Source organism: Dermacentor variabilis, chromosome 6, assembly GCF_050947875.1.
Source record: "Dermacentor variabilis isolate Ectoservices chromosome 6, ASM5094787v1, whole genome shotgun sequence".
In the NCBI taxonomy this organism is placed as follows: Eukaryota; Metazoa; Arthropoda; class Arachnida; order Ixodida; family Ixodidae; genus Dermacentor; species Dermacentor variabilis.
In genome coordinates this window covers 71,101,577-71,119,226 of record NC_134573.1, presented here as the reverse complement: position 1 = coordinate 71,119,226, position 17,650 = coordinate 71,101,577, and the positions used below count along the sequence as shown (strand labels likewise).

The 17,650-nt window shown below is 45.1% G+C and overlaps 1 long non-coding RNA gene across 1 annotated transcript; it reads right to left on the bottom strand.

Moving 5' to 3' along the window:
* Window positions 1–8,496: 8,496 nt before the first annotated feature.
* LOC142584847 (uncharacterized) lies at window positions 8,497–15,874 on the bottom strand. Its single transcript, XR_012828944.1, has 4 exons — window positions 15,327–15,874; window positions 14,227–14,330; window positions 11,402–11,546; window positions 8,497–8,606 (listed from the first exon to the last, which is right to left on the bottom strand). It is a non-coding gene; the product is annotated as an uncharacterized LOC142584847 (long non-coding RNA).
* Window positions 15,875–17,650: the final 1,776 nt, after the last annotated feature.

Below are 17,650 nucleotides of genomic sequence, written 5' to 3'. Positions count from 1 at the left end.
GAAAGTAAAATCTCAAGGCAGGAGAACCCGCAGGCAGGCCAGAAGAGAAAGTTGGCAGAACTTTTTATCAAGTATTAACTCGTTTACAGATGAGGCGAAAGTCTGGAACCGCGTAAATAGAATTAGAGGGCGACAAACATATTCACTCCCTCTGGTAAACACACAGGGTGATATGCTGCAAGACCAGGCAGACTCACTTGGGGAGCACTTTCAGAGCGTGTCAAGTTCAACAAATTATTCAGAATCCTTCCTCAAATACAAACACATAGAAGAATGTAAGCCACTACTAATAGGAAAATGTCGAAAGAATGAACCATACAACTGTCCATTTAGTATTGCCGAGTTCAGAGCTGCCTTGAGATCATGCAAGAGCTCCGCACCGGGTTCTGACAAAATCATGTATGAAATGATCAAAAACCTACACAATGGCACCCAAGTTACACTACTCACAATTTTTAACACTATTTGGGCTGCAGGATACTTTCCAACTGCATGGAAAGAAGCAATTGTGGTCCCTGTTTTGAAGCAGGGGAAAGACCCATCCATGGCGGCAAGCTATCGTCCGATAGCTCTTACAAGCTGCCTGTGTAAGGTTTTTGAAAAAATGATAAATCGGCGACTCATTCATTTTCTTGAACAAAACAAAGTGCTTGATCCCTATCAGTGTGGCTTCCGACAAGGGCGCTGCACAACCGACCATCTTGTACGTATTGAAGGACATATTCGTGACGCGTTTGTACACAAACAGTTTTTCTTATCGATATTCCTCGATATGGAGAAGGCGTACGATACGAACTGGCGCTACGGAATCTTGAGAGATTTGTCAGAAATGGGCATTCATGGTAATATGCTAAACGTAATAAAAAGCTACTTGTCCAATCGTACCTTCCGCGTGAAAGTAGGCAATGTACTGTCACGTCCTTTTATACAAGAAACCGGTGTACCCCAGGGTGGCGTGCTCAGTTGCACACTCTTTATTGTTAAGATGACAACACTTCGTGCTTCCTTACCACCGGCCATTTTATATTCTGTCTGTGTGGACGACATTCAAATAGGCTTGAAATCCTGTAACCTCGCAGTATGCGAGAGACAGGTACAGCATGGTTTGAACAAGGTGTCAGGGTGGGCAGAGAAAAATGGTTTTAAGATCAATCCTCAAAAGAGTTCCTGCGTGCTGTTTACAAGGAAGAGAAGCCTGGTTCCGGATCCTTGCTTGGAAATGTGTGGACAACAGATACCTGTAAACAAAGAGCACAAATTTCTAGGTGTTATACTCGACAATAGACTCACTTTCGTCCCACACATTAAACATCTTAAAGAAAAGTGTTTAAAAACAATGAACATAATGAAACTTCTATCCCAGACGACGTGGGGTAGTGACAGGAAGTGCCTAATGAATCTCTATAAGAGCCTCATCCGGTCACGATTAGATTATGGTGCCGTGGTATATAACTCTGCCGCCCCGAGCGCGCTAAAGATGCTAGACCCTGTTCACCATCTGGGTATCCGTTTAGCCACAGGAGCTTTCAGAACGAGTCCCGTACAAAGTTTATATGCAGAATCGAATGAGTGGTCACTTCATATCCAGAGAACATACATCAGCCAAACATATTTTTTGAAAGTCCATTCTAATCCTGAACATCCCTGTTTTAACACCGTTAATGACATGACATATGCTACACTCTTTCGCAATCGTCCCTCCGTAAGACAGCCTTTCTCGCTGCGTGTGAGGGAGCTTAGTCATGAAATGCATGTTCCACTCCTCGAACTTCGCCTAATGAATCCAGCCAAGCTGCTACCTCCTTGGGAGTGGCAGTTGATACAATGCGATACATCTTTCATGCAAGTCACAAAACACGCTCCAGAGATTGAAATACAAATGCATTTCCGGGAACTCCAATACAAACACTCCTGCGCGGAGTTCTACACTGACGCATCGAAGTCACGCGAGGGGGTGTGCTATGCAGCCGTCGGCCCATCCTTCTCGGAATCCGATGTACTGCATCCGGAAACAAGCATCTTTACGGCTGAGGCCTACGCACTGCTGTCGGCTGTAAAGTATATAAAGAAATCAAAACTCGAGAAATCAGTTATATATACGGACTCCCTAAGTGCTGTGAAGGCCTTAATGTCATTTTCTAAGCACAAAAACCCAGTCATCAACGAACTCTATTCCGTCCTATGTAAAACGTATATATGTAACCAGCATGTCATCATATGCTGGGTGCCCGGTCATAGGGGCATCGAAGGCAATGTTCTGGCGGACCAGATGGCCACATCAATTGCATCGTATTCTGTAAATCCTACCGCAGCAGTCCCTGTCACAGATCTGAGGCCCTACTTGCGCAGAAAACTGCGGAACTACTGGCAACGCTCGTGGGACATGGAAACAAATAATAAACTGCATGTAATAAAGCCACAATTAGCTTTCTGGCCTCCTGTAACAAAATCCCGCCGGACAGATGTCCTATTCTGCCGTCTAAGAATAGGACACACTTTTGGCACACATAACTTCTTACTCACGGGAAACGAGCCTCCAACCTGTGGTAGATGCGGGGAGAGGCTGAGCGTCCTCCACGTCCTACTGGAGTGTCGGGAAGCCGAACCCGAAAGAAAAAAACATTTTCTCTTAGCATACAGGCACCACATCCCCTTTCATCCTGTTATGTTACTTGGTCCAGAACCACTCTTTGACACCAACGCCATCTTAGCTTTTTTGAAAGATGTTGTGTTGCATGTTATTAGCCCCACACGTTCGTAGCGCTTCCTCTCTTCAGAGGATGCCGCTGCGATAATTATTTTGAATAGCACATGCCTCTAGGCCCTTGTGGTTCAAGGGCTCTGGCGAGGCAGTAGTGCTGTAAGCAATTTAACGTCTCGAATATTTTAAACAATGCATCATTCTTTTACGATGGATTTTAATCTTCACAGTCTTCGTCATTAGTCATTGCCATAATTTTATAGCACGTAGATTTTACGCACTTTACAGCGACTATTTTTAGGCCACTTTACAGCCAAGTCACATCTTCCATACTACATCGTTAACACCACCATTTGTCATGGCGCTCTTTGGCCAAATCTGGCCCTTGCGCCACAAAACACCACACATCATCATCATCACAGTATGCTTATTTCTACATTTCACTGGCCTTGAAGGCAGATCAAACTTGTAAATGTATGTTTATCTTTGTACTAGTTACCTAGAATTGCTCACTTCAGAAGACACTGTTATCGACCCCATATGGTTAATTGCCATGAAGTTAGTGTCGCCGCTTTGCGGAAAGAAATTTATTTCCGGAACTTAAGGCCTTAACTACTCAATGCCATATTCTATGCCCATGTGGCACGAGCATAAGACTCGTAGTGGTAGTGGCAGTTTGAATTGAAGTAAATGTAATCTAAGTAAAAACGTGCTATTGTACTCAGGTCCTCCGTTTGAATCCTGTCATCGGACAAGTTTATTCATGCTTAATGTTTTAGACTTTTTCACTACTTTTCAGTTCTCGTTGTTCAAGTCTCTTTCCTGGGCTAATCCCAGAAGTAGTGCAACCTGCGCCAATAAGATCATTTTCAGGTTTGAGCTCATTTATTGTTTTCACTTTTAATATTTCAGCCGGAGAATTGAAAAACTTTCATTGTAAAAGGAAAGGGTTGTCGAAGCAGCAGGTGGGGCCACTATTCCCGGGCTCCACTGGCCTCCGCAGCCAGCCATGCTTGGTCGAGGAGTGCCACTTGGCTCTCCTTTTCCTCACTGGCGAGCCAGGTGTGGCAAGGCTCCACTCGGAATTTTGACACTAGAACGTGAGGCGTAAAATTTTTCGTGATCTGAGCTCACATTCCTAGGGAATATGGCTGAAAGTTGGTTGGCCTCCACATCTCGGGCAAGTGCCCACGCATGCCATGAGGTAGGTGGATGGCAAGTTTCAACCGTAGGTACAGGCATGTACTCGTTTGCGGGCAGTGCCACTCATATGCTTCCCTTATACTTATACTTAGGTGAACGTGTGGCGGGAGGTACACTTTCTCTACACTGGTGTTCTAGGGCATCCTGGAGAGTGAGGGGCACCAGTGGTGGGAGGAAGGTGCCTGTATGGGGGACAGTAGCTCGGTAAGCAATAGCTCTAGCAGCACTGTCCACTGTCTTTACCTGTAGCTGCAATGTGTCCCAGGCACCATGTGATACTGTGTTCCTCGTTTATTGCTGCACCTAAGGGGCAGACGCCACATGCAGGAATGCAGACGCTACTTAAATAATAGCACGCTATTTGCGAGTCCATGAGGATAAAGATCCCTGCTTCATGTCTTCTTTGGTTTTGATTGCGAGGGTGATGGCTGAGGCGTCTGCCATGTTTGCCAAGCTGGACTTGGCTGAGGCACAGGTGGGTATACCTGGCCTACGGTCCGAGCCAACGGTGGTCTATGAAAAGCCATGTGTGCGCAGTGGACTGTGTCCGTGTAAAGTGGGTCTGGGTCCATTTCGTACTGTTTTGCGAGTTGTCTGGCCATCGCATCGTGACGCGTACTGCAGTACAAGGCATTCATGTTTTGGCACGGGCGCGGTGTGGATTTGGGGACGGATATTGGTAGTCACTGGTAGTTCCTTATTGCTGTACTGTGGCCACATGGGATACGCTAAGCCATGTAGCACCTTCCTACAGACTCTTGTTGAGACATGAGGGCTGCGATCCTCAGCTCTTCAAAGGTAATGTAGATTCCTAAGGCGAGAAGCCGATCCGTGCGTGTGCCTGTTGGTAGTCCGAGAGCAGCCTTGTCAGAGAAGGCTTAAGATAAAAAGCATCCATGTCGGCATTGCCTTTTGTGAAATTTTTCGCGGGCTGCCATTCTCAATATTGTTAGGAATAATTTTGTAACGGATGGAAGACCTGGTATAAGCAACCTTAGCGATAGAATGTTGTGACAATATAAACCGCTTATACCACATGTCATACAGCATGGCATATAGCATACATGTACCTAAATATATATGAACCTCCCGACGAAATCGACGGCAATTCGCTTGGAGTGTCCATATAATTGCTATCGCAATAAAAATTTTAAATATCTTTTTGCAAACAGATCTTGAGACCTGTTTGGAGACAACCTTTAGGCTCAGGAATTAGGCCTTGACGCGGATGTCTTGGACATACAAAATTAGTAACTTCCTCTGACAACTGCTTTGCATCTGTCTACGTATGCATCAACACTTCGAAAAGCAGCGGTTAAAACACAAATAGGCTCAAGATGTGTACGTCCGTCCGTTGTGATGTGATAACGTCAACGACGCACGCGGCGCACATTTGCTCAACATCAACGCAAGCATACAATACCGTAGTGCACATGTGACAACACATTTATGCCCTGTGATACTATGCTAACACTGCACATACTAATGCATGTCAGGCACTCCCTAATCTCATAAAAGTGAGGGACATTGCCGCTTTCGCACGAAATTTCTACAAGGCTCCATTATGAAGCCCAACGATGGTTTTTACTAGCTTCGCAGTTTCTGGTAAAGATAACCGTGGACCAAGAAAGCGTTAGACAGACAGCCAGGCATCGACGGAGACTACAGAAGACGCAAAACTTGCCCAGTGTAACAATATAAACATAGGGAAGCAAGGCTTACTTACCTGCCAGGGCATCTACAAAGGCCGGGTAGTACCCTTCAGTAGCGCCGTCTTCGCTACACCAGTGCGCCTGGACTTCTCTTGACTTTGAAGTCTTCGTCGTCCTCTGGTTCGAAGGACTTTATGAGCCGCACAGGCAATATCACGCGGTAGTTGTCGCTGTATTTTACGTAGGCAAGCATTCTTATCGTTCTTCCTACACACAGCAACAGCAACAACAGCGCCTCAACACACAGCCTACACGGCTACGGCTACAACCACGGAGTGGCTACAACTTTGTCTCCGCCCGCGTACGTCACAGACACCCTACAACGGAAGGTTCCTGTAACTTCCTGTACTTTGCTGTGGCCTTACCGCCCTCGCTTAAATAGTTTATGAAAATAATATTAATAATATCGACTGATATGTTAACCTCCAAAATTTGCCTTAGACCGCACCGGCAGATTTCGGAGGGCATGTTCGATCGGTTTCTGTTTCGTTGCGCGAAATCGCTCGCGCGCATTTTGGGATTGGACGCAGCACATGTACATGTCGGTGAGATTGTTGGCCATATGAGGAGTAAAATACAACCACAGGTTCATAAAAAATTAAGGGCAATATAAACGTGTGTAACTCCTCGTTTGCTCGTGCCCTTCACTTTCATCATACGCCCATAAATTCGCTGGAAAGGCTCTTGTGTTCGATTTTGGGTGATCATTTAGTTCCTTCCAACGCCTCACATGCATGAATATATAGCTTGATTATTTGCATTCTCCTTGTCTGTAAAGGTGTGCCGCTTATGAAAGTGCGCCGATTGCCTTTTTGCTACACTCATCTTCCTCTCATCCTGTACATATCTCTTAAATCATTTTCTCAATCACCTAGCGCTGGCATGTAAACCGGAATTCTTTGTTTCGCATTCATCCCTTGGGCCCAGATAATAAGGCTACAATAATGTAACATCAAACAATGGGCATGAAGTCTCATCGACATTCGCGTACGTCGGGTGCGTGCTTTCATGGACGCGTCCAATCAGCAGCTAATGTTTATCCGCTACAAACTGTAGGACTTCTTTCCGCTCTTGGTTGCGTCTTAACTTCCCAGAATCATGTTTTCTTGTTTTAATTTCCGTTACAAAAGTCACAATGTTAGCGACATTAATTGTAATTTTATTCTTTAACTATTGCACATCCATTAGTTCAATTATCCCGGCAGGGGCGTCTGCGTCAGCAGGCGTTTGGTGTGTTGCGACACCACGGACCCGAGCACACGAGGGTTGGAGCCTCCCGCGTGTAGCCGTGCGCGGCTTAGCCGTGTCCGGGGAAAAGGGGATCCTGGGGGTTGAGCAGATGCCGGGTGTTCGGACCGTTAAGGCCCCTCGGCGGAGGCAACACACCTCTTTGGCCTCTGCTTCACGTAGACGGCACCCCCGGACTGACCCACCCGGGGGAAATCGGTAGTTGCCTTTTCATGTCTCTCTCCCTACAACCTTCGTCTTTTCCTTACTTTCCACCTTTCCTGTCTCCTTCTCATTTCTTTATTACTTCCGACCTTCCTGGCAGCAAGGGTTAACCTTGTGTGAGTAGCCAACCTTGGTTATGTCATATTGGGTTATAGTGGCAACGTACAGCTGGCGTTTGCAGGGCCTGTTTTTCAGGCCCTGCAGCGTCCCCTTGTTGGACTCCATGGTGGGTGGCTGGCGTTGCTGCCGAAAACTACACGTCCACACATGGCTACTTCCTTCCCTCCACTACCTGATCGCCCTCAGAAAAGAGGGCGCACCGATGAAGTCTTCCAATTTTTTGGCCGCCAAAAAGAATCTTTCCCGCGTTTCCATGTCATCCATTCTCCAAAACCAGATAAACCAATAAGAACTATCTCACCCTTCCTTGTTTCCAAGTCACTGACTGAAGCCTTTGGTCCTGGATATACGGCGTCGAGGATGTCAAGCGGTGATCTCCTCTTGGAGCTCCGCGATCAAAAACAATTTGAAAAATTGTCAACACTAGTGTCATTTGGGGAAACCCAAATAATTATAACCCCGCACCGCACGACCCTACTAGAAAATCCTATTTGTTTTCAAACGGGTTTCATCAAATAGGGTTATGGAACGGGACCCCGTTTGATCCTGTTCAGTCCTGACCTGTTTAAACCTGACCCGTTTAAATCCTGTTTAAACCTGACCCGTTTAAATCCTGTTTAATCCTAACCCGTTTAAATCCTGTTTAATCCTGACCCGTTTAATCCCGTCCTATCTAACCCAGACCTGTTTGCCCCTGTTCAGATCTATATTTTGCTACATTCATACCAGGTCCTTTCAGAATGGATTGATGTTGCTTAATATAATTTACTCTTTAAACCTATTATGTACACTTGTGTATTTGCGATCAGCATTGAAGAGAAGTAGATCTGCATTATGTTTGCAACAAGAATGCCACTTTCACATGTAGGTTTGCCTGGTAGATTGCTTGATACGAAGATGAATACAATTTTCGGCATAAATTGATTAGCACTACCAACACTGATGTGATACATAATGAACAAGTTTTCTATGACCCGCGAGTACGTTCTCTATGTATGACCCACAAGGAAATGCACCCTGAAGAAGACTGTACCTCATTTTCATATTTACTACAAGTATGCAAATGTAATTCTTGCAAGTTTAGTATATGTTCGATTACTTGTACTCGTCTTAATGCAGTGCTTTTTGCTGTAATGGTTTGTTCACAAATCCACAGTAAAGCGTAATTTTGGGGTGAAAAATGTCAGGCAAAGTATTGGCATGTACTTGTAAGTGAAAAAGACAAGTATACTTTACGTAGGTATTTCTGTACACCCACTTGAGCTTTAATTAAGCCTGAAGTCCTCCGGCTTAAGTAAAAGCATGTCATAAATGTCCCAAGCACTGTTTATTGGACCTTCTAACGGTATTTCGATGCATCCAGTCTGCCGAGAGAAGACCGCTGGAGTGGGTTGCTTGGGTGAGAGCGAGCAGGGCACCTGAAAAAGTAAAGCCAATAATTTATCTTGACTCATGCAACAGGTTGGCACATAGGCAAATTTGCCTATGTTCCCACAGATAAGAAAGGTTCAGCATTCCGGTCATAGGAGATAATGAATAAATCCTATTGAAAAATATGTGGTTTCATGCAATGCCTATGTTTCAAGGGAACATGGATTACTGTGGGAGAATAAGCTGTCATAATTAGCAGGCGATTGAAGCAAGTGTTATAGGAAAAAGATGGACACATCGTTTGATTTACTATAATTACTAGTATTGAAGCAACAGAATACAAACATGAAATACCTTTAAAAACAACACCGACAGGTTGAGATAATAAATTATTCAGAAACTAAACCCTTCTGCCAGCAAAATACCGTAGTGTACTGGCTTTGACATTGCGCTGCTCAGGCAGAGGGCATGGGATTGAATCCCAGCCACAATGGCTGCATTTAGATGGCAGGGAAATGCCAAAACCCCTATGTAAGGTCTATTGGGTACACGTTAAAGGAGACTAGGGATGCCGCCAACTTGAAGTTATAAAAACCGGGGTAAATTTCGAGATAAGCAAACTCACAAAAGTAGAAGGCCCTGGCCATGCGAAGACCATATAAAGCCTTTTAAGGTAGGTGCCAGCAGCCGCAAAATTTCTTGCAAAAGCGAAATATAGCAGAAGCGATATTTTTCCGTAGATCACTTTTGCAAGGTATTTTACAATTTGACACCCGACATGTTGGGCATCTACGGGCAACAGCAATTCTTGCACAGATCATAGCAAACACTGTTGCACCTAGGTATACATAGACACATAGGTATAGGTACAGTCACCGACTGATTTTCCGGACTCCAAAAATTCGGACATGATTACTCGGTCTGCTTCACGGCACCGCCATTCTCCCCATGGACCATAATGTATAACAACTTCCGAAAGTTCGGACGCCTTGCAACCTCTCATCTGATTTTTCGGACACTCCTTGAGGCAACTTGATCGAGAGCACCATGCACCGACTCTGACCGTTGCATGGTTCTACTTGCTGAACGCCATTTTTGTTTTGAACGGAGCCTCCTTGCTGCCCCACGAAGTGGCGCTACTGCAAATCCCTGCTCATCATCCATCGTTTCTGCCTGGTTTGTAGCTACAGCAGTTCCGGTCTCAGCTTAGTATGCCATGTCAAGACAATCCAGCAGCTGATTTGTTTGTTTCTTCGTGCACGACGCTGCGAGTAGGCCAGGTTTTTTGTTTGTGCAACTGATGTCGGCGTGACGATGTTTGACGAAGCAAGATGGGCCAATTCATTTCACTAATATCTAGAATAGCTACCTGTAAGCACCACCTACCTTTCAACAACATTTGCGAAGCAAAAAACCTCATCCTGAAAAGTCTGCACATGAAGACATCGGTAGCATCATCAGCGTGGGGCCTCAAGATAATTCGGCAAGCCAAGAAATTACTGACAGCACGAGTGCAAGCATGCCAACAAGAAATCAGTGGCTGAATAATGCACCTTCTACCAATTGGTAGACAGTGCATTTTTGCAAAGCCCTAACTACAGCAGATCATTGTTCAGGAGTTCCCGAATGCACAACTCTATTCCATTTTCACGCCGACTCTAGGGAAGCACCTCTACACAGTTGCAAGAAAAAAAGCTAGATGCCCCAAGAGAAATGAGCCCACTCACGCCATGGAAGTTATGTTTACCTTGTCTTCCTACAACTACTCAAAACCTAGGACTGCTGTTTTGCACAAGGGAACAAACGTCAACATTGGTGCCTCGCCCAACACAAGTGGTCTGCGCCGTAGAAGGTGCTATCAGTCAGCCCACAGATGAGGTCCCCATCAGTGCTGTCAGTGTGCTGTACAAATTGCAGAAGCACAGCCTACAAACTTGTCTGCCTTAGTGTGATCGCACCAATGAACGAAAACCAAGGAATCAAGTTTGTTTCGTGCCGAGAACAGTTGCCTCATGCTGGATTTTCCTACAATTCTTTCTAAGCACAGATGATGCTTGGTTTGTTTTGTAGGCATGTAAATAATGAAAAGGCCTGCATCACTATCTCTGAAAAAAATCATGTAACAAAGCACGTACAGTACACAGGTGCAGTGTCTATCACATACCATTTCGTGCAGTAGAGGCTACATCGGATAAACCGGCCAATGTTTAAAGGAATGGCAGCGTGACCAAGCAAACTTGATGCGTGGGTCAGTTAGCAATGGTAGTGCACTGCTCTCGGCGCACATGCACCTATGTTTGAAAGCTGCTCGATCGTGACAAAATATAAAGACAAAAGCGCTGGAGAGATATCTGAGGCTTTTCTTATATGTATGACGAGGAACCTAGCACTAGCTCCCCATGCAGAGAATTACTAGACAGTGAGACTGCTTCTTATCTTTGTAAAACAAGTGTCACGCTCACCATGTGATGCATCCTTTTCGTTTCTGTGCGAACAGCATGTATTCAGATCTATTCTCCCCCTTTCACCTTTTGCACAATATCACTGTGCGAGCAATAACACTGAACTGTTAGTAGCAGTCCGTCATGTTGCCTCCTTTCTTTCCTTGTGAATTGTGTGCTAAATAAGGATTTTTTTGGTGAAAGAGTGCTAGTTTAACGCATAAACTAGTGCCACGGCACTTTGCAATAAAGGAGTTATAATTATCTAAAAATATGTCCATGCAGAACAGTGTCAAAAGAACACCTTAAAGAAAGAACATGAGTGTATCTATCATAAAGACCAAACCTTGTCTTTTTTCCTTAACATAATTTTCAATACCGATATTGAAGTACAAGCTCACCATATTATATCACCTTGTCAATGAAGCAAGGCACAATGGTGCCCAACTGTCGCGGGACCAACTTGGATGTGGAGATCAGCGCAGATCAGCAACATAGCATGGTCTGTTTACACTTCTTCTCCAGGTCCAGCAATACCTATAGCAGCTATAAAACAAGTGAGCTTAGAATCAGAAGCGAAACAATATAAAAAGTGACACTGAACAAAGCAACTTTCGTTGAGCATAAATAGGATCGAAATGCTGACATTATGCCCATAAGTAACTTCACTTTGAGCAACAAAGCATCGAATTTAAGAAAGATTATATGTATGAGCTATCTATGTGAGAAAGATTAATCGAACGCCCTCTATTTGCCATACCCCTCCCCTTATGCATGGATGTCTCCCTGACTGAGTGAGCTGGGCTGATCCCAGGTATAGTGTAATTAAAGGTTGTCACTTGGTGGGCCAATCCCGATACCATTGCATGACTTGTACAATAATTTTAATGTGTATTGTAATGCCGGCCATCCTGCAGGCACTGCAACATTATAGCACCCATGAGGCTAATGGTATTACCTGATAAGGTTAACTAATAAGTGTCCCCAGAAGCATAACTCGGCATGTATACTCGGAGGCCATTATTATAAGAGAAGCAATAGCAGAGGTGAAGCTTTATCCTGTGCCATATGCAAAATGGCCGCGCACGCCCAGCTTTTTGGTTACATTCTCACTTGTGACCACTGCAACAGGCTGACTGACATGCGTAACCAGCAGTTTGTAGGACCACATTTTCATAACCTGCAATTTTTTTTACATCTGAAGAAATCAGCCTCAAGCTCCATGATGCGCTGCACTCGAGAAGCATTATAAACTGGCAACATTTAAATGCTATGCTGCATGGTTTGTTGCATGCTTTAGGAATTTACTTATTTATTATACACATAGCTCATAGGCTCCAGTTGGAGTATTGCATGAGGTGGCAAGAAAAATTCTGAACTAACAAGGAAAACATTCAACAAAACAAGTCAGACCAAAAAAGAAAAAATAACATGGTCTCATAATGGGACTATGTATCTGGCAGCTAGCTTATAAAAAAGACAATTAGGAATGTTTTACTACTGATAGCGCTTTAGGGGATGGAATGTAGAATTCCAAGCTTCATACACTTTTAAGCCACCTTTCGTGGCTTTTTGTTTTGAAGTCCTATTCTCTGTACTATTGTAGAAATGAATACCCCCCTCCAAAATAAAACGAAGAAAAACATGTAATGCACAGTAATGTAACACAATAATGTAATGCACAACAGTGAATACTTAGAAAAATGTAATTAAGAACATGGAGTCTATGTGGGCACAGATGTTACAAGTCTACATGAAAGCATAATAATAAAGGTGGGCAAAGCATTTATGCTTTTGTCGGGCAACCTGCAGCAAGACATACAGGTAAAAGGATGTGCATGCCTCACAACACAGTCCCTAAAAATATCTGTCACAATACAGTGAGTAGGTATATCATGCATATCTACAATAGCCCCTAATTATATTTAACTCAGAGGGGGCTACCTATGTAACTTGATCAAACTGAAGGTGGGCCAAATTCTAAATATACGATTCAAGTAGACAGAAAATGGACGTTATGAAAATGCATCTACAGCAAGAGTGTTGTACATTATGTCATACCTGCCAACCTGTGAACATAATATTTTTGTAAAAATGCTGCAGACACTAAATTCTTTGTTGGGGACATAGCACATATTATTTTAAAGCTTGCTCTCAGCACCCCCATTGTTGCATACACACACATTATTAATAAAGGGAAAATCGCACATCTACCCGCTCGTAGCAATTGCTACAAAAGAAACCCGTACGGATTCCTCGAAAGGAAAGCCTCACATTTGAAAAAAAGAAACCGTCCAGGTCTGGGACTCAAACCCGGGACCACCGCCTTTCCGAGACAGCCGTTTTACCATCTAAGATAACCAGGTGGCTAGCAGATGGCCGGGCGAAGTCGAATTTGTCGACAACATGAAGCAAAGGCAAGGGTCTGACGTAATAGTTCTGCGGAAACGCGCAAGGTGTAGAGAAGTAATTAATAAAGGGGAAAAAAATATTACGTCAAACCCTTGCCTTTGCTTCGTGTTGTCAACTAATTCGACTTCGCCCTGCCATGTGCTAGCCACCTGGTTATCTCAGATGGTAGAGTGGCTGCCTCGGAAAGGCGGTAGTCCCGGGTTCGAGTCCCGGACCAGGACGAATTTTTCTTCAACTGTGCGGCTTTCCTTTTGAGGAACACATACGGGTTTCCTTTGTAGCAAATGGTACGAGCGGGTGGATGTCTGATTTTCCCTTTATTAATTACTTCTCTCCACCTCGTGTGTTTGCGCAGAACTATTATGTCACACACACATTATCAACCATTATTTAAGTTGTCGTGCAGCACAAAAAGCAGCAGCGAACTTGAAACCAGTAACTGACAACATTGTTTTTTTTTTTTAGATTACAGAGCTTTACGCTGCTTCAGGAATTTATCTGACCAAACTTCCCAAAAGCAAGTGCCCCTCTGATGTTCTCGTTAGAGATATTGCATCGCTAATAATAAAGCAGTACAAGAACCATTACAATTAATTTTTACATGTATTTTAACAATGTCATGCCGTCAATCTCTCAACAGCTTTAAAACAGCTTAACCAACACAACTTCATTGTCTTTCTAAAGTGACATTCATAAAATTGTAAAATGAGCCCACATTTGTAAACCCACGAAAAATTCAGGAGAGTTTCCAAACATGGATGATACCAACAAAATCTGCAGCTCGTGTAAGTGGCAGCAACTGCTTTGCACACACCTTGTCACAGCATGCACATCAGGTACTTTTCCGTGCTGTTGAGGCTGCAGAAGTGCCGCAGGTGCATATGTGGAGGTGCCCCTGGTTCCAAAATCTTGCCATCCCTAAACAATAATAAATGCTTAATTTATTGTAATCCCTGCTGAAACTGCAAACTTGTGATCTAAAAAGATCACGTCACATTTTGAAAAAAGTCTCATACAACCAGTTACATGAACCTGCAACTGGTTGTGCAAATATCTGATTGTAACATCACAGGCGGTTAAATAACACGTAAATCGAACTGTAGCAAACATGAATCTACTATGAAAAGGTTCACACAAACGTACAGCTGTATAACGTGAAATGTGAATTGTACTATCAAAAAATTCCGTAGGACATGAAAAGCGTTCCAAGACCTAATTTGTTTATGCGGCGCAACAAAGCACTGCTCCCAAAGGACGATGCGCTCAAAATTACAACAGACCACCTCTTTTACTGGAGAGACAATACAGAAAAGAGAAAGATTTTTCGATTAAAAAGAAACATTGCTTATGTAATTGCGGCTTCTCTGCAAGATCGGAACCCTTTACACGTACACGAAAACACACAGGACACTAATACACGTCATCTGACGACACTCTATAAACAGAAGAATTTCCATACAAGCTAAAAATCTGGCCATGCGTCGACGAAGGAATCGGGTGCTATCTCGCGCAGCTGTTAGCTGTGAAGACGACACATCGACGTACTACTTCTAGAAATGCCTATACCATTTCTCAATGAAAAATTATGTACACAAACAGTAACTTTCTTTGCTTGAATTTTTGTGGCCATTTATATCAAAGAACCACCCGCGCTAGCGTGCTTCATAGGTGAAAGTAAATAAACCACAGATAGAGCTGTCGGTAACATGAATACGTTTTAGGGCAATTTCCATGGAACTTTTTGCTAAATATGCACTGCGACATGAAGAACAACCATTTGAAAAGCACATTTATAATTCTTGCTGCTTTACAAATCCGGATGGATTCGGTTCTTGTACGGATCTTACGATACGTACAAGAACGCACACTTCACGAACCATAGACAGGAAGAATACGCGCAAGCGCCGGACTTACCTTTCTCGGCGTAATCGGAAAACGCTCCTTTTAGTGTCACAGGTGCCGCGGCATCGACTGCACCAACGGTTCTTCCGGCGCACACACTGCTGAATTGCGGATCAACTACAGGACGTAAGAGCACAACTTTCACCAAATTCTTCCGTACAGTGCGATACGATGCGACAGTGCCAGAGGAGGAGATCCATTTCAGGAGCCCGGAACAAAGGAAGCGCGAAGGTCATATCTTCGACATCGGCGCACCACACGAAGGATACTGCGGGCTACATTACGCGGTCCCAGGGGTTTTGTGATTCTCAATGCATACAAAATGCACCACAATTTCTCTCGGCACAGCGTACACACGATTAAACAACTACATCGGACGGCGTCAATACACAGCAAGCACTCACATGTAGCGACAACTGCAGACGGCAAAATAATATCACCTGTAACTTTACCGGCGCTACCTGTGGTGCCATCTGTAGGCCGCCACCGAAAGCGACCGTGCTTTCGGTGATCTCATGGATGGTGACGGCGTTGTATTTCGATGTTATGCGAGTCGTACAGCGTCTTGTACGACATGTTTCAGCAACGTTGCTTTTAATAGAGAGGACAGCAATCTGCGTATACGCCGTATAGACGTCTCAGCCACGTGAAAAACACAACAGGAAATTTTCAGTCTGTCGTATTTTGGGACTGTTACGTTTCGCCTACGACGCGCGGTTTAGCCGGCGCGACTGCAACAAAGCGGCAGACATTTTGGCCCGTTCGGCGTCGCCGCTACGCTCCCGGCAAGCGCGTCCAGGCATGTTCCGATGCCACGTGTCTTCATGTGCGTGTGTGAGTGTATGTGCCATTGTGCCCGACCGGCGGCGATACGACAGCAGGGGTCACCTTCTCCTCCCAGCCATTGTGCCCGACCGGAGGCGATACGACAGTAGAAGTCACCTTCTCCTCCCAACCATTGTGCCCGACCGGAGGCGATACGACAGTAGAAGTCACCTTCTCCTCCCAGCCATTGTGCCCGACCGGAGGCGCTACGACAGTAGGAGTTACCTTCTCCTCTTTGTGCCCGACCGGCGGCGCCACGACAGTATGCGTCACCTTATCTCATTGTACAATCACGTGCTCGTCTATTGAGGGGTTCCTTCTTGCCCTCAACTGCGAGAGTATAAAAACAGCTGCCCCCGGACGCCAAAAGGAGGGGGCTCCGATTTCTTCTGTTGAGTAAAGTGCACTCCCGTCTCTCTACTTCGGTCAACCTGACCGCCAACTCTTTGCGATGTTAAAATAAACAAGTTGTTTTGTTGTTACCAGTCGACTCATGCTTTGCCGGGACCTTCGGATGCTTCCAGTTGTACCCCAGGCCGCCAGGCCAACGCTACCCTTGGGGCTCGCGACCCAGGTGCAACAACGGGCGTCAGCGCCGAGTTCCCAACAGGTCGTACCATCGGTGCGACCACAACAACCGTTGCCATCGGTGGGATTCAAACAACTGTCTGCCAGCGGTGAGATCGCGACAACGGAGGCCAGCAGCGAAGAGATGCAGTTGACTGTATGCGGAGCAGCTCAACGACGATCCGGGAGCAGTGCAACGAGCCCTGTGTGATGACTGGTTGCCTGCAGCGGAACGACTGCGCTGAACTCTTGGCTGCGAGGTTTGGTGAGTGCGGGACTTTCTTCTTCTGAGCTTTGCCAGGCTTTTGTTACTGTTAGAAACAGAGCTGGTAATTGTGGTTGTCGTTGCTGCCGGGTTAGTTTGCGGCAAGACAATAGTAAGCAGTAGAGAAAGCAGCATTCAGAGCAGCCATGGATTTGAAGTCGTTGCGCAAACCGAAATTGCTGGAGCTTGCAAGAGAGTTGGGTCTGGATGTCTCGGACAAACTCAGAAAACCAGAACTGCTAAAGGCTATTCTTGAGTTAGAGGCTGAGGATGACGAGCTGTCGGAATGCCTTGAGACCATTGAAGAGAGGGAGACTGCAAAAAGACAGGAGCGCGAACTTAAAGAACAGAAAGAGCGTGAGCAACAAGAGCGCGACCGTCAACACGCTTTGGAAATGAAGCGTCTTGAGGTAGAGATGGAACGCGCTCGTAATGGAAGTCAGGCACACGGTGCAGGAGAACGCGTATTGTTCAAAATGACTGACCTGATGCGGCCGTTTAAGCTTGGAGAGGACATTGGTTTGTTCCTGGTTAACTTTGAGCGAACGTGCGAGAAGCAGGGGTTCTCTCGGGAAACGTGGCCACAGCGCTTGCTCACTTTGTTACCCGGCGAGGCGGCCGACGTAGTCGCTCGCTTGAATAGAGAGGAGGCAGAGGATTTCGACAAAGTGAAATCGAG